Source organism: Cetorhinus maximus, chromosome 5, assembly GCF_964194155.1.
Source record: "Cetorhinus maximus chromosome 5, sCetMax3.hap1.1, whole genome shotgun sequence".
Taxonomy (NCBI): Eukaryota; Metazoa; Chordata; class Chondrichthyes; order Lamniformes; family Cetorhinidae; genus Cetorhinus; species Cetorhinus maximus.
The window spans coordinates 174186579-174213533 of record NC_135883.1 but is presented as its reverse complement, the minus strand read 5'-3'; the positions used below and the strand labels follow the sequence as shown (position 1 = coordinate 174213533).

Genomic DNA, 26955 nt, shown 5'->3' with positions numbered 1-26955 from the left:
GAAGTGGAGGCAAAATTTACTCATCCAATTTTAATAGATGCCTGAAAGGGCTATACACAACAAAGGTGACTTGTGGTTCATATTACTTAAACCGTGGAACACACTTGCTACGCTACACAGAAGGGGACTTGTCAACTTAAGCACCTTTGTCATCAGTGTGCTGCTCCAGTTCTTCTTGCATTTCATCCTGAGACTGAAACTCAGGCTCCAGGTTTTGTTCAGTGTCAGAAACAGGGCTCAAGTGTTCCTCCTCTGGCTGTGAAGGATGTAGTTCCTGTTTTCCTTTTAGTGGTTTAAGACTATACAGGAAAATGGGAAGAAGAAAAATAGACATATGAATGCTGTTATTTCATTGAAATAGTCCTGCATACAATCATGAGTAAGAATGTCTCAGAGTGACTTAACTTACACTATTATTAGTAAGAAACCCAAGCTTGCGAGTTTTATGAAACAAATCACAAGATTGACACAGATTCTAAGCCAATATGTTTCCATATAAGCTCCAGCAATATACAGTAAACTCCCGCTGTTTGCGGGGGTTCCATTCAAACGAGATCTAGCGAAGGGTGAAATTGCAAACGGTGAGCACAGTTTATAATGCAACTGAATTAGATATGTTCCAGCCATCCACAAATTTCACATTTTCACCTTAATGGAGTCAATAAGAACTAATTTTTTTTAAATTAAATTAAAGACAATTTTACTGAAGAAATTGTTTGTCAATACAGGAAAACAAAAACAATGTAAAATTTTTCAATTACAGAATATAGTTCCCTGTAGTACAATTTACAAATCACAGTGCATTACTTGATAGTACAGATACATTGACGACAATTTTACTGAAGAAATTGCTTGTCAATACAAGAAAACAGGAACAATTTAAAACTTAAAAAAAAAAGAGCGCAAGAAGAGCGGCGGAGACCCAGGATAAAAGAACACGAGGATAGCAGAGACACAGGATAAAAGAGCATGAGGAGAGTGGCGGAGACACAGGATAAAAGAACACGAGGATAGCAGAGACACAGGATAAAAGAGCGCGAGGAGAGTGGAGACACAGGATAAAAGAGCACGAGGAGAGTTCCAGGGAGCAGAGTTGGAGGGTGGAGTTCCAGAGAGGTGAGTATAAACACCTTACCTCGGGGATTCTTGGACCTAGGGTCTTAAAAAAAAATTAAAAGTGGCATCACTGTAAATCTGTGACCTGATTGGCAGGTAGAGAATCTACACTGAATTTGAAACTAAAACACTGTTAAACTAATTAAACCAAATAAATTAATCACTTAATTAATAAGTAGAGGGTATCTAGACCAGAATCAGGGGATTACTGTTCTTAGAATTTAGCATTTATAGTAGAAATCTAGCCCTAGGGAACGTATAGTTAATAAGGAGTCAGTAAGCAGTTATTAGATTTAAATTAATTTATTAAATAGTTCTAGAAATAGCAGTTGCTGGAGTGAAATGCTTCACCTGTGGGGTGTGGGAAATCTGTGACGCTTCAAGTGTCCCGGACAACTACATCTGCAGGAAGTGTACCCAATTGCAGCTCCTCACAGACCGCATGGATCGATTGGAGCAGCAGTTGGATGCACTTAGGAGCATTCAGGTGGCAGAAAACGTCATTGACAGGAGTTTTGCAGCCGTGGTCACACCTAAGGTACAGACAGATAGATGGGTGACCACTAGAAGGGGTAGGCAGTCAGTGCAGAAATCCCCTGTGGCTGTCCCCCTCTCTAACAGGTATACCATTTTGGATACTGTTGGGGGGGATGGCCTATCGGGGGAAAACAACAGCAGTAGCCAGAGCAGTGGCACCACGGCTGTCTCTGTTGTTTAGCAGGGGGGGTCAAAGCACAGAAGAGCAATTGTCATAGGGGACTCTATAGTCAGGGGCTCAGATAGGCGCTTCTGTGGTCGTGAAAGAGACACCAGGATGGTATGTTGCTTCCCTGGTGCCAGGGTCCAGGATGTCTCTGATCGGGTACGGGACATTCTGAAGGGGGAGGGAGAACAGCCAGAGGTCGTGGTACACATTGGTACTAACGACATAGGCAGGAAGGGTGACGAGGTCCTGCAGCGGGAGTTCGGGGAGTTAGGCAGAAAGTTAAAAAACAGGACCTCTAGGGTTGTAACCTCAGGATTACTCCCTGTGCCACGTGCCAGTGAGGCTAGAAATAGGAAGATAGTGCAGCTAAACACGTGGCTGAACAGATGGTGTAGGAGGGAGGGTTTCCGATATCTGGATCAGTGGGATCTCTTCCGGGGCAGGTGGGACCTGTACAAGAAGGACGGGTTGCATCTAAACTGGAGGGGCACCAATATCCTGGCTGCGAGGTTTGCTAGTGTCACTAGGGAGGGTTTAAACTAGTATGGCAGGGGGGTGGGAACCAGAGCAATAGGTCATCAGGTGAAATAAATGACTAGGACCCAGTGAATATGGCCAGTAGGACTAAGAGGAAGGGCAGGCAGGTAGAAATTACTGAAATTACACAGTGGGACTGAGGGTCTGAAATGCATTTGTTTCAATGCGAGAAGTAAAACAGGCAAGGCAGATGAGCTTAGAGCTTGGATTAGTACTTGGGACTATGATGTTATTGCTATTACAGAGACTTGGTTGAAGGATGGACAGGATTGGCAGATAAACGTTCCAGGATTTAGATGTTTCAGGCAGGATAGAGAGGAATGTAGAAGAGGTAGGGGAGTTGCACTACTGGTTAAGGGGAATATCACAGCTGTACGACAGGAGGACACCTCGGTGGGCTCATGCAGCGAGGCAATATGGGTAGAGCTCCGGAATAGGAAGGGTGCGGTCACAATGTTGGGGGTTTACTGTAGGCCTCTCAATTGCCGGCGGGAGATTGAGGAACAGTTATGTAGGCAGATTTTGGAAAGATGTAAAAGCAACAGTGTTGTTGTGGTGGGTGATTTTAACTTTCCCTATATTGACTGGGAATCACTTAGTGCTTGGATGGTGCAGGATTTGTAAGGTGCATCCAGGAGGGCTTCCTGAGACAATATGTAGATAGTCCAACTAGGGAAGGGGCAATACTGGACCTGGTATTAGGGAATGCCAGACCAGGCGGTTGAAGGTTCAGTAGGGGAGCATTTCGGGAAAAGTGACCATAATTCAGTAAGTTTCAAGGTACTGGTGGATAAGGATAACAGGAGTCCTCGAGTTAAGGTGCTTAATTGGGGGAAGGCTAATTATAACAATATTAGGCAGGAACTGAGGAATCTAGACTGGAGGCGGATGTTTGAGGGCAAATTAACAACTGACATGTTGGGGGCTCTCAAACGTCAGTTGATAAGAATTCAGGACCGGCATGTTCCTGCTAGGATGAAGGATAAGCATGGCAAGTTTCAGGAACCTTGGATAATGAAGGATATTGTGAGATTAGTCAAAAAGAAAAGGGAAGCATTCGTAAGGGCTAGAAGGCTGGGAACAGATGAAGCCCGTGGAGAATATAAAGAAAGTAGGAAGAAACTTAAGCAAGGAGTCAGGAGGGCTAAAAGGGGTCATGAAAAGTCACTGGCAACCAGGATTAAGGAAACTCCCAAGGCCTTTTATACATATGTAAAAAGCAAGAGGGTAGCCAGGGAAAGGGTAGGCCCACTCAGGGACAGAGGTGGGAATCTGTCTGTGGAGCCAGAAGAAATGGGAGAGATACTAAATGAATACTTCTCATCAGTATTCACCAAAGAGAAGGACTTAGTGGTCGATTTGTCTAGGGAAGAGTGTGTAGACAGCCTGCATCATGTTGAGATCAAAAAAGAGGAGGTGTTAGGCGTCTTGAAGAATATTAAGGTGGATAGGTCCCCAGGGCCAGATGGGATCTACCCCAGAGAACTCAGGGAGGCAAGGGAGGAGATTGTTGGGGCCTTGAGAGAAATCTTTGTATCCTCACTGGCTACGGGTGAGGTCCCAGAGGACTGGAGAATGGCCAATGTTGTTCCATTGTTTAAGAAGGGTAGCAGGGATAATCCAGGAAATTACAGGCCGTGAGCCTTACGTCAGTGGTAGGGGAATTATTGGAGAAGATTCTTTGTGACAGAATTTACTACCATTTGGAAGCAAATGGCCATATTAGTGAGAGACAGCATGGTTTTGTGAAGGGGAGGTCGTGTCTCACTAGCTTGATCGAGTTTTTCGAGGAAGTGACAAAGATGATCGACGATGGAAGGGCAGTGGATGTTATATACATGGATTTCAGTAAGGCCTTTGACAAGGTCCCTCAAGGCAGACTGGTACAGAAGGTAAAGTCGCATGGGATCAGAGGTGAGCTGGCAAGATGGATACAGAATTGGCTTGGTCATAAAAGACAGAGGGTAGCAGTGGAAGGGTGCTTTTCTGGATGGAGAGCTGTGACTAGTGGAGTTCCGCAGGGATCAGTGCTGGGACCTTTGCTGTTTGTAGTATACATAAATGATTTGGAGGAAAATGTAACTGGGCTAATTAGTAAGTTTGCAGATGACACTAAGGTTGGAGGAGTTGCAGATAGTGAAGAGGGTTGTCAAAGGATACAACGGGATATAGATCGGTTGGAGACTTGGGCGGAGAAATGGCAGATGGAGTTTAATCTGGACAAATGCGAGGTAATGCATTTTGGAAGGTCTAATACAGGCAGGAATTATACAGTAAATGGCAGAGCCCTTAAGTGCATTGACGGGCAGAGGGATCTGGGTGTACAGGTCCACAGGTCACTGAAAGTGGCAACGCAGATGGATAAGGTAGTCAGGAAGGCATATGGCATGCTTGCCTTCATTGGCAGGGGTATTGAGTATAAAAGCTGGGAAGTCATGCTGCAGCTGTATAGAACCTTGGTTAGGCCACACTTGGAATATTACGTGCATTTCTGGTCGCCACATTACCAGAAGGATATGGAGGCGTTGGAGAGGGTGCAGAGGAGGTTTACCAGGATGCTGCCTGGTCTGGAGGTTATTAGCTATGAGGAGAGGTTGGAGAAACTCGGATTGTTCTCACTAGAGCGACGGAGATTGAGGGGCGACTTGATAGAAGTTTACAAAATTATGAGTGGCATGGATAGAGTAGATAGTCAGAAGCTTTTTCCCAGGGTGGAAGAGTCAATTACTAGGGGACATAGATTTAAGGTGATAGGAGAAAACTATAGAGGAGATGTGCGGGGCAAGTTTTTTACACAGAGGGTAGTGAGTGTCTGGAATTCGCTGCCAGAGGAGGTGGTGGAAGCAGGTACGATAGTGGTGTTTAAGAGGCAGCTTGACAAATACATGAATAGGATGGGAATAGAGGGATATGGACTCTGGAAGTGCAAAATGTTTTAGTTGACGGGCAATATGATCAGCACAGGCTTGGAGGGCCTTAAGGCCTGTTCCTGTGCTGTACTTTTCTTTGTTCTTTGTTCTTATCAATTCAGAATATAGTATGTACCTGCAGTATAATTTACAAATCACAGTACAGGTACTGTACATTACAGTGCAGGTGCCATACTTTACTTGAGAGTGGGTGTAGATGGAGTGGGTGACATGGCTGATGCAGACATTGATGTGGATGATCTGGATGAGAAGAATGATATGATTGTTGACTGCTTTGCCTTTTGTTTTTCAATTTTGTAAAGTTCTCTGGAAGGGGCATTGGCTGTGACAATTGCTCAGCAAAAGACAATGCTTCTTTCCATGCTTGTATATCTATTGCCTATTTTTTCAAATCTTTGGCTGACCTCATGAAATCTGCCATCACCTTGGTTGTGAAGTGAGCCTTTTTAGGCTCTTCTTCCTGCTCCTGCTCCTGCCCCTGTTTAGGTTCATTTAATCTTATCAGTTCTTCTGGCAAGAGTTCCTCCTGGTGAGATTGAAGTAACTCATCCACTTCAGCTGTGGTGATGTCTTCAAATCTCTCCCCTCCAACTTGTTTTGCTAAGTCAACAATCCTGGCCACTTCAGCATCCACATGGAGAACCCTGTGAAATCATTTACAGCCTCAGGCCAAACCTTTTTCTAGCAGGCATTTATGGTTGAAGCTCTAACTACATCCCATGAGTCCTTAATTATGCCTACTGTTATGAGGATGTTGAATTGCTTCCAGCAATCACAGACTGTGGTTGAATGGTCTGCTTCCAGAAGATGAAGGATGTCATTGGGTGTAGTAAGCCTTGAATGAGGCAATGAACCCTGGTCCATTGGGTTGGATAAGTGAGGTTGTATTTGTATTTTGTAAAAACAAAATTTCAGCATCTGGATGGTTCTCGGTGAGAGAGTGTGGATGCCCAGATGCATTATCGTGGATCAGTAGGGCTGTGAAAGATAGGTCCTTTTCCCTCAGATAAATGCGGACCTCTGGCAGAAAGCAATTGGCAAACCAGTCTTCAGATGTAGATGCTGTAACCCAGCCTTCCAAAAGACTGGCAAATGACATTTATTTTTCCCTTTGAAAGCATGAGGGTTTTCAGTCCTATAAACCAGCGTTGGTTTACATTTAAATCCAGCCACATTGGCACATGGCAAGAGTGTCAACCTGTCCTTTGCTGCTTTAAACCCAGGAGTTGTCTTTTCTTCTTTTGAAATGTAGGTCCTGCTTGGCATCTTCTTCCAGAACAGGCCAGTTTCATCTGCGTTGAAGACCTGCCTGGTAGCCTCTCTCCTCTGTGTATTCCTGCAGCACTTTGGGAAACTCTTCTGTAGCTGCATGGTCAGCTGAAGTAGCCTCCCCCACCAACGGGAAGCAATGGCGTAGTGGTATTGTCACTGGACTAGTGACCCATGGTAATGCTCTGGGGACCTGGGCTCAAATCCTGCCATGGCAGAATTTGAGTTCAATAAAAATGTGGAATTGAAGGTCAAATGATGACCATGAATCAATTGTGGCAAAAAAAAACCCATCTGGTTCACTAATGTCCTTTAGGGAAGGGAATCTGCTGCCCTTACATGTGACTCCAGGTTTTTTCTTATATTCATTCACGGGGGTGTGAACTGCGATTTGATACACAAACAGTGTTGCACGGGTAAATTAAATCACGATGGATGGGGGTGTGAATGGTGGGAGTTTACTGTAATTGAAAGGACACTTCTTGTTTTTAAATATAGTGTGGACTCTACTTATACATAACTTGCCTAAACCAACACAAAAGATACAAAACGAGACCCATTTAAACATGTCATTGCTGAATAACAAGTAAAACTGGACTACAACAGGGAATTGATAGGAATTTGCTTCTATCAGGATTACAAAAGTGGGAATTGAAATGGGTATGATTGATATACATAGAATTATATAGGATTTTAAAATGCAGAAACAGTACATTCAACACTACAGGTTTATGCCAGTATCTCTTCCCCATATCAGACTCCTCCACCCTCGCTTCATCTCACCCCATCAACATAGTCTTTCATTCCTTTTTCCTCATGTTTTTACCTAGCTAGGGATATGTACGGTTTTAGGTTGGGACAACGATAGGTTCAGTGATTGAGTAGAAGTTTAACATGTGAAGTATAATGTGGGAGGCTGTCTACTTTGGCGGGAAGAATGGAAAAGCAGAACATTGCTTAAATGGAGAGAGACTGCAGAATGCTGCGGTACAGAGGGATCTGGGTGGTCTTGTGTATGAATCACAAAAGGTTAGTAAGCAGGTACTGCAAGTGATTGGGGAGGCAAATGGAATGTTGGTGTTTTTTGCAAGGGGAATGAAGAATAAAAGTAGGGAAGTCTTGCTACAACTATACAGGACATTGGTGAAACCACACCCAGTACAATTGTGGTCTCCTTACTTAAGGAGGGATACACTTGCATTGGAGGCAGTTCAAAGAAGGTTCACGAGTTGATTCCTGGGATGAAGGTGTTGTCTTATGAAGAGTGGTTGAGCAGGTTGGGCCTATACTCATTGGAGTTTAGAAGAATGAGAGATGATCTTCGTAAAACATATAAGATTCTAAGGGGGCTTGGCAGGATGGATGCTGAGAAATGTTTTCCCTTCCCGGGGGAATCTAGAACTAGGGGCTACAGTTTCAAAATAAGGGGTCTCCCATTAAGATAAAGATTAGGAGGAATTTCTTCTCTCAGTGGGTTATTAAGTTTTGGAATTCTCTACTCCAGAGAGCATTGGAGGCTGGGTCATTGAATATATTCAAGGTGGAAAACAAAAACAGAATTACCTGGAAAAACTCAGCAGGTCTAGCAGCATCGGCGGAGAAGAAAAGAGTTGACGTTTCGAGTCCTCATGACCCTTCAACAGAACTGAGTAATATTAGGAAAAGGGTGAAATATAAGCTTATATTTCACCCTTCTCCTAATATTACTCAGTTCTGTTGAAGGGTCATGGGGACTCGAAACGTCAACTCTTTTCTTCTCCGCCGATGCTGCCAGACCTGCTGAGTTTTTCCAGGTAATTTTGTTTTTGTTTTGGATTTCCAGCATCCACAGTAGTTTTTTGTTTATATTCAAGGTGCAGTTGGATAGATTTTTGATCTACAATGGAGTCAAAGGTTATGGAGAGGGATGGGAGTTGTGAGAGCATGAAAGTAGAGTTGAGGCCACAACCATCTTATTGAATGGTGGAGAAAGCTTGAGTGCCAAATGGTCTACTCCTTCTACTACTCCTTATGTTCTTATGTTCCCCTTAAGAACATAAAAAACATAAGAAATAGGAGCAGGAGTAGATCATACAATCTGTTGAGGCTTTTCCACCATTCAATGTAATCATGTCGGATCTTCGCTTAAACTCCACTTTCCCACCTGCTCAGCATCACCCTTGATTTCCTAAGAGACCAAGAATCTGTCTATCTCAGTCTTAAATATGCTGCAGACCATGCAGGCTTGATGCCAAAATAGGGTGCAACAAAACTATCCTGAGGGATAATGGCTACCCTGATCAGATCATTGTTTGCTGTGTATCACGCGTACTCACAAATGGCCTAAGGCTGCCACTTTTGAAAAATGCCCAGTCTATCTAAAATTGCCTTGGAAGGGTAAGGTACCTCAAAAATTTGAGCAGGTAAAGCCAGCTGCTTCACACTGCTATTATGTAGAAGCAACAAGAGTGGTATTCTCTACTAACAGGATGCTGCCATCAAGCCAAAAAGACCTTCTACCTACCACATAAATGAGTAATGTGGTACATGAATTTCAGTGCCAGTAAGATGCTAGGTAAGTAGGCCATACGTCCAAATGACTGGTGGGTCGTATCAAACAGTACGTCTCTTCAGCTGTTAGCAATAGGGAGAGTACAAACCGTATTCAACCAACCCCCGTACTTACAAACCTCAGAACATAATGTCTAACATTAATGTGATTCCACGATTGGGCAGCACTTGCTGAAAACCCCTGAGTGTGCTAAGAATTACACTAGCAACCAATTCAAAATGATCATTAGGGCTCGCAATGTAGCTCACTTATGCTTGTGAGAAGCTACATATATTCATACGTACGGACCTGTCCTCTGCAGGCAAAAGGAACATGTCCAGGCATTGTGCCTTTTATGAATCAAACAAAAGCATAGGGATCTATAGCTCCCTGGTGCATTATTCCTGGTAATGCCTCAACCAACCAGAGCCAACTTGCCAATCAATCAGCACCCTTTCCTAATGTATAAATTGTTGCTCCCTTTGAAATTTGACATTGTTGCATCTACCCTGATGAGTGTAAGACAAAAAGCCTCAACAGCATGTCTCTTTTATCAACAATACTCAGGCTCCGTACTATGAAGCGACTACTTAATCATATTCAATGATGCAGCATACACAAGCCTCTGGGGTAAAGAATTCCAAAAGCTTAGACTCTTTGAGCAAAGAAATATCTCCTCATCACGGATCTAAATGATCACCCCCTTATTGTGAGACAATGCCTCAATGTTCTAGATTCCCTAGCCAAGAAAAAAACCTCAGTGTCTACCTGTTAATCCACTTCAGAATCTTGTACATTTCAATAAGAGCACCTTTTATTCTTCTAAACTCCATAGAATATAGACCTAATTCACTCAGACTCTCATCATAGGACAACCTCTCATACGAATATGCAAAAAGGAGCAGTAGGCCATTCAGCCCCTCAAGCCTGCTCTGCCATTTAATAAGACCTTGGCTGATCTGATAGTAACCTGAAATCTGCATCCCACCTACCGCCAATAACTTATCATCCTCTTGCTTACCAAGAGCCTGTCCATCTCTGCCTCAAAAATATTCAAAGACTCTGCTTCTACCACCTTTTCAGGAAGAGAGTTCCAAAGACTCACGACCCTGAGTGAAAAAATTTCACCTCATCTTCATTTTAAATGGGTGACCCCTTATTTTTAAACAGTGACCCCTAGTTCTAGATTCTCCCACAGGAGAAAACATCCTCTCCACACCCACCCTGTCAAGACCCCTCAGGATCTTACATGTTTCAATCAAGTCGCCTCTTACTCTTCTAAATTCCGGTGGATACAAGCCTAGTCTGTCCAACCCTTCCTTAAAAGACAACCCACCCATTCTAGGTATTAATATATGTAGCTTCCAGTACACACAAATACACCACACTGCGAGCCTGACTGACAATCTTATATTGGCTGTCAGCATAATTCTTAGCACATTGACGATTACTGAGCAAATGTCCAATTGCGGAATCACATCTAATGTTGGACACTGTTTTGAGTTTTGCAAGCACGGGCTGTTTGGGTACAGTCTGTACCTTGCCTGTTGCAAACAGCAGAAGGGAAATGCTGTTTGATATGATTTGCCAGTCTTTGGGACGTACGGCCTACATGCCTAGCATCACACTGACACTGAAATTCATATACCACATTATTCATTTGTATGGTAGGCAGAAAGTCTTTTGGGCTTGATGGCAGCATCCTGTTAGTGGCGAATACCACTCATGTTGCTACTGCATAGCTGCAGCTTGAAACAGCTAGCTTCATCTATTGCTCAAATTTTTGAGATACTTTGCCCTTCCAGGTTAACCTGACGTAGACTGGGCACTTTTCAGGGCCAAAAGTGACAGCCTTGGGCCCGGTGATGAGTTTGCGCAATATGATCTGATCGGGTTAGCCATTATCCCATGGGATGTCTTTGATGCTCCCTATTTCAGCATCAAGCTTGCATGATGAGCAAATGGCTCGGGCCCCATTTACAAGATTGCGGATAAGGCCAATCTTATAGCACATGGAACTGTAAGAATCCCAATGTGTGTATTGACCAATGAAGGTAAGCTTGCAGTAGATCATGGTAGAGAACCCCCGGCAGATTTCTCAACTAGCACATCAAGGAAAGGGAGTTCATTTGACTGCTCCATTTCAAAGGTGCGTTTGAGCACAGAATGGAGCCCATTAAGACATGCAAGGAAATTATTACATGCATCTGTAGATTTAAATATAGCAAACATATCATCCACATATCGGAAATATGCAAGTGGTAGAAGCTTAGGTGTCATTCCATTGAAGACATGTTTCTCATGGAACCCAACAAAGATGTTTGCAAGAGCTGGGCCTAGAGGGGATCCCATGGCAACACCTGTCTATTTTGGCATACATGGTGTCATTAAAGCTGAACTCAACTGCTCAAATTACATACTCGGACGCAGTGAACCATGAGGACGAACCCAGTCATATATATCACGTGGCAGCTCGTCCTTCTTACACCAGTCCAGCAAGCATTTTTTTAGCTTACTTTTTAGAAGGGCTCTCCAGTCATGTTGAGCAGCAGGTTCAATGGATATGAATTTGGACCCATCACTCAGAATAGCATGAATTTTGTTGATATGGTCACACTTGTTAAGGACTATTTCCGTCCTTTTTTCAGGTTTACTGATATTTATATCCAGGTTGGTCTTAAGACATCGCAATGCTGTAAGACACTTGTGTTGCATGTGAAAATCAGACAGGTCGTTTGGAAACCCGCAATATGCGGGCACTAGATTAATAAGGTGTGCTTTCAAGGATTCAGCATATTCAGTGGATGCCGGTTTGTGGCGGGATAGTTGGGAGTTGTGGAGTTTGAACTCAGCAAATACCTCTTCCCATTTGATTTACGGTGAAGGCAATCCAAAATTGAAACTGCTGATATGACCGGAATGGGAGGAGTGCACAGTTGATCTAGCCCCACAACTCCACAAGTAGTACCAATAGTTTAAAAGTTTAATTTACTCACGAAAATGGCCAATTGTTTACCTTCACCACTGAATAGCCAGAATAAAAAAGACTTTAACCAGGATTCTTTCAATAAACAACAAACTTATGATACAACTCACTGGGAATAGGACACTGTAATATCAAGCCCCATTGTTCCCCGAGCCGTGACAAATGTGAAAAAGTTTGATCAAACCACCAGATTGCCCCAATTCTATCTAACTGTTTAATTGAGGTTAACAGAATACGAGCACCAAGTTTGTAAATGTTATAAGCAAGTAGCTGTTTCTTAAACAAACTGTCATTCACCAGTGGTAAAAGAAAGAGATATGAACTGCTAATTTCTAACCCTATAACCTAAATTCTATCCCTTCTTAAATCCCTTTACACACACACATACAGGCACACAAAAACATGGATTTTAAGGGTGGGACAAAACAGTTCAATAGCGCCAATTCCGCAGTACAGGATTCGATGGGTTGATTTTGATCGATGTCTTCCAAATTCCTTTCAGTTCTTGTTGATGACACAAGGTGGTCTTCCAGCACTTTCAGTCTTTAGTTCACTGGTTGAGCACTTGCCTTTCAATCTCTAACAGTGACTTTCCCCTTTGCCTCTTGACAGGGGTTTTCAGAGAGAGAGCAAGTTTTAGGGGTATGAGGAGAAAAGCCAGCTAGCTATTATTGTAGAATTACTGGAATCTTACACACAGGAGAGAGGGGTTTTAAGCCTTTTTCCTTTCAGGCTAGGAGCTATTCTGCTGCACTGCTCTCACATAAAACCTGGTCACCTGGTCAGGAGCCAATTAAAATGTTATTGCCAGGCAGTCCCTTAGTCCAGGGCTCCTTTCCGGCACCATCCTGTCTTTCACTCTCATTTCCAGGACTGCAACAGTGTATATATATCTCATCCTGTTCCAGTGAGCATGCCTTTCAACCTGCAGCCATTGTAATTTTAATCCAAAGTCCAACAGAAAATAAAAAGATATGTTCTTTACATGTCTCCACCTTTAAAAGAGATGAAACGCCATTACAAAAATGCGTTTCATCACAAGGTGTGTGACACATGGACAACAAATCACGAGGCTTAATTTGATTCGTTTTTCCTCCCCCTTATATAATCTTATACAATCGTCAGCATTTCTGGCTATGGACTGGCTCTGGACTGCAGAAAGGCTGCTGTCTTCCTTCTCAAGCAGTTTGTCTTCTCTTCTCAAAAGCAAAGCCAAAACCCACTTTTAAAACACAGTCTTCCAGGCATGGTTTTTCTCAGAGCCATAAAACCCATACACAGTTCATCAAGGTCAAGAGATTTACAGTTTTTTTTTCAACTACACCTTTTATTGTAAAAGGAAGCTTGTCCCAGGAATAGCAATCAAAGTCTTGCATTAACTCTTTAAGGGACAGCGTCTTTTAAAACACAGGTTCTTCCTTGAAGATGAACCATTTTCTGTGATTAAAATGTTCATGACACCACGCGTAGGAACAAACTCCTCGCTTGCTGAGAATACATGGTCAGAGACGTTTGTTATGTATTTAGTAGCTTCGTTAATTGCTTTGCCAAACCATTTCAGCTTAAGTGAGTTTATGGTGCAGACGTGTTCCAAATGGGTACTGTTTATGGTGCAGTCATCTATTGAAGCAAAAAAAGTGGCGTAAATGGATCAAATTGAAAAATAAAAGAAATGTGCACACCTCAGACCAAGCACAGTGTAGGGCATAGCGTAAATTAGTAACCCTATTAACAATCTGTTCAATCTCATCATGCATAAATGCTCATCCAATCATGGGACTTTGTCTCATTTTAGTATTAGCGATACGTTTGGAAATGAAAACTGGCACAAACTTGGGTTTAATGCACTCTTGGAGCAATTCAATACATAGCTCACCTGTTCTTAACTTACCTGTAAGTTGATCAATGTTATTGATATCCAAAATTTGGTCTTTGTTGTACCTCTGTCTCAGGTATACAAATAGTCACTTGCTAAACTTGTATAAGAGCGATGAGCGTGATATATATGACAGGGTTCATCTCACGGTTCGCTGCATCCATGTATGTTTTGGCTGCGCAAGACACACAAAAGTGATGTCCCTTTACACCCTATCTTATCTATGACCAGTTCTGCACAGCATGAATTGACTAAATGGTTGGGCGAATTGTTACACCAGTTTTGAGCAAGTTTTCCAAACACACAATGAAAGATTCCTTCACATTTGCGAGGACCACCATACAGGACTTGTATATTGATAGCAATGCTGTGTCCATGTGTTCATTTGACATTGCTAGCCTGTTCACCAAAGTTCCACTTAAGGAAGTCATAGATATTTGTAGTGCACCATTATATCATGTCAAACTAGACCTGCCACCATTGTTTGAATCAGTATTCATTGAGCTTATGAACTTGGCAACAGTTGAGTTCAGCTTTAATGACACCATGTATGTCCAAATAGATGGTGTTGCCATGGGATCCCCTCTAGGTCCAACTCTCGCAAACATCTTTGTTAGGTTCCATGAGAAACAAGTCTTCGATACAATGGCACCTAACCTCCTACCCTTAGCATTTTTCTGATATGTGGATGGTATGTTTGCAGCTGCAAGTAATAATTTTCTTGCATGTCTTCATGGGCTCCATCCTGTGCTCAAATTCGCCTTTGAAATGGAGCAGTCAAATGAACTCCCCTTCCTTGATGTACTGGTTGAGAAATCTGCCAGGGGCTTTTCTACCACAGTCTATCGTAAGCCTACCTTCACTGGTCAATATACGAGTTGGGATTCTTACTTTTCCATGCACTATAAGATTGGCCTTATCAGCAACCTCATAAATAGGGTCCAAGCCATTTGGTCACCAGCTTGATGCCGAAATAGGGCGCATCAAAGACATCCTGTGGGATAATGGCTACCCTGATCAGATTATTTCACTCTGTATATCATGCAAACTCATGAATGGGCCCAAGGCTGTCACTTTCGATCCTGAATGAGCCTCGTCTATGTCAAATTAACCTGGAAGGGCAAGGTATCTCAAAAATTTGAGCAACAGGTGAAGCAAGCTGTTTCACGCTGCAGCTATGCAGTAGCAACACGAGTGGTATTCGCCGCTAACAGGATGTTGCTCTCAAGCCAAAAAGACATTCTGCCTATCACACAAATGGGTAACATGGTATATGAATTTCAGTACTAGGTATGCTAGGTATGTAGGCTGTACGCCCAAAGGATCGCATCAAACAGCATGCCCCTTCTACTGTTCACAACGGGCAAGGGACCAGCCCGTGCATGCAAAATTCAAAACACAATGTCCAACATTAGATGTGATTCTGCGATTGAACAACATTTGCTAAATAATCCTTGGTGTGGTAAGAATTACACTGACAACCAATTTAAGATCATCAGTCGGGCTTGCAGTATGGCACGTTGTGTGTACTGGAAGCTACATGTATTAATACATAGGGCTCTGTTCTTTGCAGAAGGAAAAAATCTGTACACAATTTGCGCCTCTTTCAGCTAAACACAATAAGTGACAGCCATTTGCTGACTCATTCCTCAGGGCAATGTCTTGACCAATCAGAGTCAAGTTGTCTGGTTTAAATTTCTAACAATGTTTGACACTTAACCGTCAGTCACCATCAACTGGTGCATTCCCCATGGCAATGCCTCTACAAATCAGAGTCCACTTGCAAACCAATCAGCACTCTCTTCTCAGTTAGTATGGTGCAGAAACTCGAGTCTCCATAGTCCTACACTTTGCAACTTGAACCGGACAGTTTCTCCGCTAACCTGGCTACCCTTACTGCATGGGGCTCATTTTTAACCAAAGGAGAATGGTGCACCAATTATACCCACAGAGACTGCTTGGGAAAAGACCTGAGATATTCTAAAAAAAGATGCCAAACCCTCAGCCACAAAGACATCTTTAAAATATCAAATGCTACATTACAACTGTGATCACACTTCAAAGCTACTTCATTGGTTCTAAAGTGCTGAAATGCACTATATCTTTCTTTCTGTCAACAGTGGACAGACTAGAAAGATTAAAAGTTGGTCTGACAAGTGGCAGATGCCATTTAATGTGGACAAAATCAAAGCCATGATATTGGGAAAGCATAATGAACAATGACACTATGATCCAAAGCAATGTATAGCAATGAAAAATGAGTAGGATCTTGAGTAAATAGCTAGAGGGACAGAGCAGAAAGATCAAGAAGTGATTCCGAGTTTCTACATAATGCTTGTCTGGCCCCACTGGATGTGGGCTAGGCCAGCATTTTTATTACCCATCTCTAATTGCCCTTGAGAAGGTGTGGTGAGCCTCCTTCTTGAACCACTGCAGTCCATGTTGTGTAGGTGCACCCTCAGTGCTGTTGGGAGGCAGTTCTAGGATTTTGACCCAGTGACAGTGAAGGAACGGCGATATATTTCCAAGTCAGGATGGTGAGTGGTTTGGAGAGGAACTTGTAGGTAGTGGCGTTCCTGTGCATCTGAGGTCCTTGCCTTTCTAGGTTGTAGAGGTCATGAGTTTGGAAGGTGCTGTTGAGAGAGCCTTGGTGAGTTCTGGGTACGAGAAAGATATCCAGGGACAGGATGAAGGTGTAATGAAGGGCAACAAAATTGATTGCTGGAATTATACACGTGTTATTGGAGATGTTGCAGGAGCTAAATATTCTGCTTACACAGAAGACTCAGGGGTAGTCTTATAGAAGGATCAAAATCCTAAAGGGCATAAATAAAATCAACTTCAAGATGTTTAACAGTCACAAGATCTGACAAGGGTCAAACTTAAAACAAGAAAAATGAACAGAAATTTTCTCAATTACTTCACACAGCGGGTGTTGAATGTATGGAATAGAAAGCCAGTGAGGTAGTGGGGCTGTGCGACCAGGTAATTCACACAGTGAACTGTTGTTCACAATTTACATTAACGATCTTGACTCAGGAATCAAAATTGGGAGGTGTAGTTAATACAAAGGAGGGATTCAACAAATACAAGAAGGCATTAATAAGCCAGCAGAATAAGTGTGTAATTGTCAAATGTATTTCACTACAGGTAGGTGTGAGGTGCATTTTCGTATTAATAATAAGGACTAACTAACTCAGTTGATAGCATCAAGGCAGTATTTGACCCAATGTGGTGTTAAGGAGCCCTAGCAAAACTGGAGTCAATGAGAATCAGGGGGAAACCTCTCTGCTGGTCGGAGTCAAACCTAGTACAAAGGAAGATGGTTGTGGAGGTTAATTATCTCAGTTCCAGGACATCACTGCAGGAGTTCCTCAGGGTAGTGTCCTAAGCTTCATCAATGATCTCCCTTCCATCATAAGGTCAGAAGTGGGGATGTTCGCTGATGATTGCTCAATTTTCAGCACTTTTCATGACTCCATAGATACTGAAGCAGTCCATGTCCAAATGTATCAAGGCCTGGACAAAATCCAGGTTTGGACTGACAAGTGGCAAGTAACATTTGCAGCACACAAGTACCAAGCAATGATCATCGCCAACAAGAGAGAATCTAGCCACCGACCCTTGACATTCAAAGCCATTACCATCACTGAATCCCCCACTATCAATGTCCTGGGGATTACCATTGACCAGAAACTGAACTGGACTAGCCATATAAATACTGTGGCTACAACAGCAGGTCAGAGACTAGAAATCGTGCAACAAGTAACTCACCTCCTGACTCCCCAAAGCCTGTCCACCAAGACACAAGCCAGGAGTGTGATGGAATACTTTCCACTTGCCTGGATGAGTGCAGCTCCAACAATAGTCAAGAAGCTCAACACCATCCAGGACAAAGCAGCCTGCTTGATTGGCACCACATCCGCAAACATTCACTCCCTCTATCACCGATGCACAGTAGCAGCAGTGTGTACCATCTACAAGATGTACTGAAAGAACGCACCAAAACACCTTAGAAAGCACCTTCCAAACCCATGACCACTATTGTCTAGAAGGTCAAGGGCCCCAGATACATGGATGCACCACCATCTGCAAGTTCCCCTCCAAGCCACACATCACCCTGACTTGGAAATATATCGCCATTCCTTCACTGTTGCTGGGTCAAAATCCGTGGTTCAAGAAGGCAGCTCATCACCACCTTCTCAAGGACAATTAGAGGTGGGCAATAAATGCTGGTCTATCCAGTGACAACCACATTCCATGAATTAATACAAAAAATAAACTCTCGTCTCTGACTCAAAAGATTCTGGGTTCAGAATAAAATCAAAGCTGTCACTCCAGTGCAATACTGAGGGACTGCTACACCATCGGAGTTGAGACATTAAACTGAGGCCTTGTCTTCCCTCTCAGCTGAATATAAAAGACTCCCATGGCATTATTTTGAAGAAGAGCAGGCAAGTTCCCCCCATGTCTTGGCCAATATTTGTCTCTCAATCAACATCACAAAAATAAATTCCCTGGTCATTATCACAATGCTGTTTGTGAGAGCTGTTTGTGGAATTCTCTTCCTCAGAAAGCAGCAGATGCTAGGTCATTGAATATATTCATGGCTGAGTTAGATGGATTTTTGATCAACGAGGGAATCAAGGGGTACTGGGGACAGAAAATGGAGTTGCGGCCACAATCAGATCAGCCAGTCTTATCAAATGGAAGAGCAAGCTCGAGGGGCCAAATGGCCTATTCCTGCTCCGAATTCTTGTATTCATATGTTCTTGTGAGCTTGCTGCGTACAAATTGGCTGTTATGTATCCTAATTGAAACATTGACTACATTTTGAAAGTACTTCAATGGCTGTAATGCATACATCTGGTGGCCATGAAAGACGCTATATAAATGCAAGTCTTTTTGCTTGGATAAGTCTAAATAGTGTAGAAGAGTAGAGGGGTTACAGGTGCACAAATCATTAAAAATAGCAACACAGGTTAATAAGGCCATAAAGAAGCAAACCAAGCTTCTTTAGCACTGGATTCATTTCTCGAGAGATAGCATTAAAAAATAAAGAAGTAACATTAAAGCTGTATTGAACCTTTCTTAGATCATACTTGCATTACTGTGCACAGTTCTGGTCTCCATGTTATAAACAGGATATTGGACGAGGTGAAATAAATATTCACAAGGATGATACCAAAACTGAAAGGTTATAACTATCAGAAAAAATTGAATAGGCTGGGCTCTGTTCCCTAGAAAAGAGAAGGCTGGTGGATGATCTTACCGAGGCCTTTAAGGTAATGAAAGGTTTTGATAGGGTAGATGTCGAGGAAGTGGCCTCACTTGTTGGAGAGTCCAAACTAAAGGTCATAAATGTATTATAGTCACTAAAGAGTCCATGAAAAATTCAGGAGAAACTTCACCCTGAGAATGGTTAAAATGCAGAACTTGATAACACAGGAAATGGCTGTGGCAAATAGCAGAGGTACGGATAAGCTGGATAAGCACATGAGGGAGCAAGGAATAGAAGGATATGTTTGTGGCATTAAATGAAGAATGGTGGGATCATAAGCAGTATAAAGAATGGCATAGGTCAGTTGGGCTGAAGGGCATCTTTCTGCTCTGTACACTCAGAGTAACTCGATGTAAGCTCATTCTGCCTGTGCCTGTGCTGTAACATTCTATGATCCTCAGATTCCGAACAGACTCCTGAAGGAGACCGTGGAGGCGCATTATAGTAACATATTCAAGAGCAGGTAGAACAGCTTATTTGGCAAAATGTGCCACTGAGGACTATAAAAGAAATATTCAACTAGGACAAAATTACAAAGTCAGTAAGTGCAGTTACCCATGATGAGCAAAAGATTCATCTGAAACAAAGAAGTGTTTCTCCATTTGGAGCAAATCAAGTTGTCGTTCCTCAGATTATATGCTGCTTGAGCAGCAGGAACAATATTCTGAAAGCCTAGTGCCAGTGCCATCAAAATCATCTAACAGGGATACCATTCTGTATGTGTTGCTCCTGATTAAAACTTCAAACAAGCACATTGGTATGTGAGGATGCCAGAAATGAGGTTGAATATCTTATTTTTAACAGGGGGAGTAAGGCCAGCAGAAAACAGATGTGAACTTTACTTTCACTATTTTTTTTATTCATCCATGGGATGTGGGCTTTGCTGGCTGGGCCAGTATTTATTGCCCATCAGATGCCCTTGAAAAGGTGGTGGTGAGCTGCCTTCTTGAACCGCTGCAGTCCATGTGATGTAGGTACACCCACAGCGCTGTTAGGAAGGGAATTGCAGGATTTTGACCCAGCGACAGTGAAGGAATGGCGATATATTTCCAAGTCAGGATGGTGAGTGACTTGGAGGGGAACTTCCAGGTGGTGGTGTTCCCATGTGTCTGCTGCCCTTGTCCTCCTAGATGGTTGTGGTTGGAGGTTTGGAAGGTGCTGTCGAAGAAGCCTTAGTGAATTCCTGCAATGCATCTTGTAGATGGTACACACTGCTGCTCCTGTGCCTCGGTGTTGGAGGGAGTGAATATTTGTGGATGTGGTGCCAATCAAATGGGCTGCTTTGTCCTGGATGGTGTCAAGCTTCTTGAGTGATGTGGGAGCTGCACTCATCCAGGCAAGTGGGGAGTGTTCCATCACACTCCTGACTTGTGGACATGTTTTGGGGAGTCAGGAGGTGAATTACACGTTGCACGATACCTAGCCTCTGACCTGCTCTTGTAGCCACAGTATTTATAAGGCCAGTCCAGTTCAGTTTCTGGTCAATAGTAACTCCAGGATGTTGTTAGTGGTGGATTCAGGGATGGTAATGCCATTGAACATCAAGGGGTGATGGTTGGATTCTCTTTTGTTGGAGATGGTAATTGTCTGACACTTGTGCGGAGCGAACGTTACTTGCCACTTGTCAGCCCAAGCCTGGATATTGTCCAGGTCTTGCTGCATTTGGACATGGACTGCTTCAGTATCTGAGGAGTGGCAAATGGTGCTGAACATTGTGCAATCATCAGCGAATTCAAGAAATCAACAAGGCTCCTTCGACAGCACCTTCTAAACCAGTAACCACTACTATTTAGAAGGATAAGGGCAGCAGATAAATGGGAATACCATCGCCATCACTTCTGACCTTACGATGGAAGGGAGGTCATTGATGAAGCAGCTGAAGATGGTTGGGCTGAGGACACTACCTTAAGGAACTCCTGCAGTGATGCCCTGAAGCTGAGTTCACTGACCTCCAACAACCACAACCATCTTCCTTTGTGCTAGGTATGACCCCAACCAGCGGAGAGCTTTCCCACTGATTCCCTTTGACTCCAGTTTTGCTAGGGCTCCTTGATGCCACACTCTGTCAAATGCGACCCTGATGTCAAGGGCAGTCACGCTCACCTGGCTGAACCCAAACTGGGCGTCAGTGAGTAGGTTATTGCTAAGCAAGTGCTGCTTGATAGCACTGTTGATGACCCCGTCCATTACTTTACTGATGACTGATGGGGCAGTAATTGGCCGGGTTGGATTTGTCCTGCTTTTTGTGCACAGGACACACCTAGGCAATTCTCCACATAGCCAGGTAGAAGCCAGTGTTGTAGCTGTACGGGAACAGCTTGGCTAGGGGCGCGGCAAGTTCTGGAGCACAAGTCTTCAGTATTATTGCCAGAATATTGTCAGGGCCCTTAGCCTTTGCAGTATCCAGTGCCTTTAGCCATTTCTTGATGTCATGTGGAGTGAATCGAATTGGCTGAAGACTGGCATCTGTGATGCTGGGGACTTCCGGAGAAGACCGAGGTGGATCATCCACTCAGCACTTCTGGTTGAAGATTGTAGCAAATGCTTCAGCCTTATGTTTTGCTCTGATGTGCTGGGCTCCTCCATCATTGAGGATGAGGATATTTGTGGAGCCTCCACCTCCAGTGAGTTGTTTAATTGTCCACCACCATTCATGACTGAACGTGGCAGGACTGCAGAGCTTAGATCTGATCCATTGGTTGTGGGATCACTTAGCTCTTTCTATCACTTGCTGCCTATGAGGTTTGGCATGCAAGTAGTCCTGTGTTGTAGCTCCACCAGGTTGACACCTCATTTTTAGGTATGCTTGGCTCTGCTCCTGGCATATCCTCCTGCACTCTTCATTGAACCAGGGTTGATCCCCTGGCTTGAAGATAATGGTAGAGTGGGGGATATGTTGGGCCATGAAGTTACATATTCGAGTACAATTCTGCTGCTGCTGATGGCCCACAGCGCCTCATGGATGCCCAGTCTTGAGTTGCTAAATCTGTTCGTCAGTTGATCTGTTGATATGCAGTAGTGCCACGCAACATGATGGAAGGTATCCTCAATGTGAAGGCGGGACTTTGTCTCCACAATGACTGTGCGGTGGTCACTCCTACCGATACTGTTATGGACAGGTGCATCTATGGCAGGCAGGTTGCTGAGGACGAGGTCAAGCATGTTTTTCCCTCTTGTCGGCTCCCTCACCAGCTGCCACAGACCCAGTCTAGCAGCTATGTCCTTTAGGATTCGGCCAGCTTGGTCAGTAGCAGTGCCACTCTTGGTGATGGACATTGAAGTCCCCCGTCCAGAGTACATTCTGTGCCCTTGCCACCCTCAGTGCTTCCTCCAACATGGAGGAACACTGATTCATCAGCTGAGGGAAGGCGGTACATGGTAATCAGCAGGACGTTTCCTTGCCCGTGTTTGACTTGATGCCATGAGACTTCAAGGGGTCCAAAGTCAATGTTGAGAACTCCCAGGGCAACTCTCTTCTGACCGTATGCCACTGTACCGCCTCCTCTGCCCTACAGGTGGGAAAGGGCATACCCAGGGTGATGGTGTTGTCTGGGATATTATCTGTAAGATATGATTCCGTGAGGATGACTATGTCAGGCTGTTGCTTGACTAGTCTGTGAGACAGCTCTCCCAATTTTGGCACAAGTCTCCAGATGTTAGTAAGGAGGACTTTGCAGGGTCGACAGGGCTTAAATGGCCATTGTCGTTTCCAGTGTCTAGGTTGATGCCGGGTGGTCCGTCCGGTTTCATTCCTTTTTTGTGACTTTGTAGCGGTTTGATACAACTGAGTGGCTCGCTAGGCATTTCAGAGTTAACCACATTGCTGTGGTTCTGGAGTCACATGTAGGTGAGGTAAGGATGACAGATTTCTTTCCCTAAAGGACATTAGTAATGGGTTTTTACACAACCCCCAATGATTTCATTAGACTTTGAATTCCAGGTTTTTGTTGAATTCAAATCCCACCATCTGCCGTAGCGGGATTCAAACCCAGGTCCCAGAGGTCCCTGGGTCACTAATCCAGTGACAATAGCACCATGCCATCACCTCCCCTAATTTGGCCAGGACCTTCATGTGCTGGTTAGTGAACAACCTTCACTCAAAACTTTGAAAATGTTTTCCATACACTATAACCAGATGAACACAACAGACAACATACAACAGACTTGTGAGCAAAATTCTAGGTCATGGAATAAAAGGGAGAGGAGGCACTTGGATAAACAATTGGCCGAGTGACAGAAAACAGAGAATAGTAATAAATGGTTGTTTTTCAGATTGGAGGAAGGTTTGTAGTTGAGTTCCTCAGGGGTCAGTGTTGGGACCCTTGCTCTTCCTGATATATATTAATGTCCTAGACTGTGGTGTGCAGGGCATGATTTCAAAATTTGCAGATGATACGAAGATTGGAAATGTTGTCAACTGCGATGGGGATATTCTTGAACTTCAAAAGGACATAGACATGTTGGTGGATTGGGAAGACAAGTGGCAGATGAAGTTCAATGCAGGGAAGTGTGAGGAGATTCATTTTGGCAGGAAAGATATGGTGAGACGGTATAAAATAAAGGGAGAGCTTCTAAAGGAGGTGCAGAAATGGATGGACCTCAGTCTACATATCCATAGGTCATTGAACATGGCAGGGCATGTTGATAGAGCAGTTAATAAAGCATATCTAAGGCTTTATCAATTGAGTAAGGAGGTCATGTTGAACTTGAATAAGACATTAACTAAGCCTCATCTGGAGTACTGCATCCAGTTCTGGGCGCCATACTTGAGAAAGACTGTGAAAGGCATTGGAAGAGTACAGAGGTGATTCACAAGAATAATTCCAGGGATGAAGAACTGTAGCTATGACGATAGATTGGAGAGGTTGGGACTGGTTTCCTTGGAGAAAAGAAGGCTGCAAGGAAACTCAATAGTGGTATTCAAGTTCCTGAGGGGTATGGACAGGGTAAATAGTGAGAAACTGTTCCCACTCAAGAGGATATCAAGAACTAGAGGGCAAAGATTCAAAATAATTGTCAAAAGGAGTAAATGTGGTGAGGAAAAGTTTTTTCACCCAGAGGGTGGTTGGAGTCTGGAACAAACTTCCTGCAAGGGTGGTGGAGACAGCTTCGATTGAGGTATTCAAAGGGAATTGGATTGCTACCTGAAAAGAGAGAACGTGCAAGGTTATGGGGTAAGGGACTAGGTGCAATGCTCTTTCCGAAAGTCAGTACAAACGTGATGGGCTGAATGATCTCCTTCTGCACTGTAAAGATACTGTGAATGAAGCATCAGTCATTTATACAGGCTAAATGAGAGTTCAAGTGATTTATGGGATGTGGCCATCCCTAACTGCCCTTTCTCAGAGGACATTTAAGAGTCAACCGCATTGCTGTGGGTCTGGAGTTACATGTAGGCTGCACCAAGTATAGATGGCAGATTTCCTTCTCTGGGCTTTTCCTGACAGTCAGCAAGCTTTTAATTCCAGATTTTTGTTGAATTCAAACTTCACCATTTGCTGTGGTGGGATTTGAACTCAGATCCCCAGAGTATTATCTCTAGGATATAAGCCCAGCGACAATACCACTACACCACCACCACATCCCCTTTACAAACAATGAAGTATTATTGAAGTGCAGTTACTGTTGTACTCTAGGGAATGTGTCAGCCTTTTCTCCCTTCTCCCTCCCTCACAGCCTTAGGGGTATACCTACAACAGATGGGCCACTGGAGATCAGGAAGGTGGCTCAGCACCACCTTCTCAAGCACAATTAGGGATGGTCAATAAATGCTGGACCAGCCGGCAATGATGTCCCATGAAAGAATTTTAAAAGCTAATTTGTGCACAGCAAACTCCTATGAACAGCAATGAGTGACTTTACTCTCAGCATTTAAGAATAAAAGGAAAAGTATTAACACAGTGGACTGAGCATTTAAGAAGCATTTATACTTTAACAAGTTATACAGGGAGAATATTGAAATGGCACAAATCCTCTGGAATGAAGAAACTCTCAGATATTGGCCTGGAAATAAACCCTCCCGCCCTTACTATAGTCCAAAGACCCAGCTCCACCTTCTGGAGATAGGGCTGTTGGCATTGCTGGGATGGGCTTCAGATACCTGCAACAGCTCATCAGCAGCTGATGGTTGGATCTGATCAGCTCATCCTAGGCTGAGCAGAATCCTCCAGAGAACCAATCATCAACTCCCACTGGAGTCACTTTGATGAGCAAAGATAATCGCAGCCCTTCCAGGATCAATGATCAAACTCCATCAAAAGTTTGAGGCCTTTAAAAGTTTTCCACTATCTTAGCTTCACTAAGGGCATCAAGGGATTCATTTCCTTGGTTACCCTGTGAACTCTTCCCCACACCCAAATTGCCTTCTCGAAGTCACAGAAGGTAATCAGAAAATCAGACATTGGCTCTTATGAACAATGATCAAGAAAGACTGAACCAATTGGGGTTTTTTCCCCTGGAGAAGGGAAGACAGAGCAGTGACCTGGTAAAGGTTGTTAAGATTATGAAAGGGCTTGATAAGGTGGTTGTAGAGAAGATATTTTCACTTGTGGGGGAGACAAGAACTCAGGGCCATAATTATAAGACAGTCACTAATAAGTCCAGCAAGATATTCAGAGGAAGCTTCTTTACCCAGAGAGAGGTTAGATATGGAACTCACTACCTCAAGAAGTAGTTGAAATGAATAGCACAGATGTGATTAAGGGAAAAATAGATAAACGCAGAGGGAGAAAGGAATAGGAGGTTTTGTTATAGGAGCAGTAGTAAGCCATCATATTATTATTACTATCAAATGAAGGTGGGAGGAGACTTTTATGGAACATAAACACCAAAATAGATCTGTTAAGCTGAAAGGCCTGCTTCTGTGCTGAATGTTCTATTAATCATACCTGTCTTCTCCTCTCTCCTTCCACTTCATCCAAATCTCCAGTCTGTTTGGGATGTCCCTTTTGTAAATGGGCGTTCGAAGAGGGCAGGCACTGCTGTCAGGAAGCTGTGCTGTGCGAATTTCTGGGTGAAGACCCTAAAAGAGTAAGCAAGCATAATCAGTTCTAAATGATGAATTAACAACACATAAGATTCTGGCATTGAAAGCGATTATTTAGTTAGTAGTTACGGATAAATTATGCTTCAATGTAGATCGGCAGTTAAACAACAGGACTTGGAATGTACTTGGTATCATAGGAAGGAATGATATTTGAGTGTTTATAGTAATTATCACTATTCTTAAAATCACTGCAATATGCATCAGCCACACTAAGACACCTGAAGCGAGAATTAAAAGTAAGAGCATGTGGCAAAGAAGATACATTGTACCTAGCAAGCTATAGTGAGACAGACTTTATGCTCTGTTTTTGTGCAGATCCAGATACACCTAATTAACTGTAATAAGTTTAAGACAACTTGGACAATAAAGTGCCTTTAACTTAGAATACATGTCCCTAGGTGTTTCACAGGGGCATTAACGAAGGGCTACATCATGAAAAATTGACATTTCTTACTCTTTTAGTGCTTTCTGGGAAGATTCTTCTGCCCATTAAAATCATAACATCATAAGAAGTAGATGCAGGAATATGCCAATTAGCCCAACAAGCCTGCTTTGCCATTCATTGAGATCATGCCTGATCTGAATGTGGCCTTAACTCCACTTTCCTGTCTGCTCCCCATAACTCTTGACTCCTTTGCCTACCAAACACTTTGTCTTGAATATGTTCAATGACCTCACC

The 26955-nt window shown here is 43.4% G+C and overlaps 1 long non-coding RNA gene across 1 annotated transcript in view; it reads right to left on the bottom strand.

The window, feature by feature from the left end:
• LOC144680403 (uncharacterized) overlaps nt 1–26221 on the bottom strand; it is a 28848-nt gene extending 2627 nt beyond the window's left edge. The window contains exons 1-2 of the long non-coding RNA XR_013576559.1: nt 26119–26221; nt 145–299 (exon numbers count right to left, since the gene is read on the bottom strand). This is a non-coding gene — a long non-coding RNA (uncharacterized LOC144680403). The remainder of the gene's footprint in view (nt 1–144; nt 300–26118) is intronic.
• Between the last annotated feature and the right edge of the window lie 734 nt (nt 26222–26955).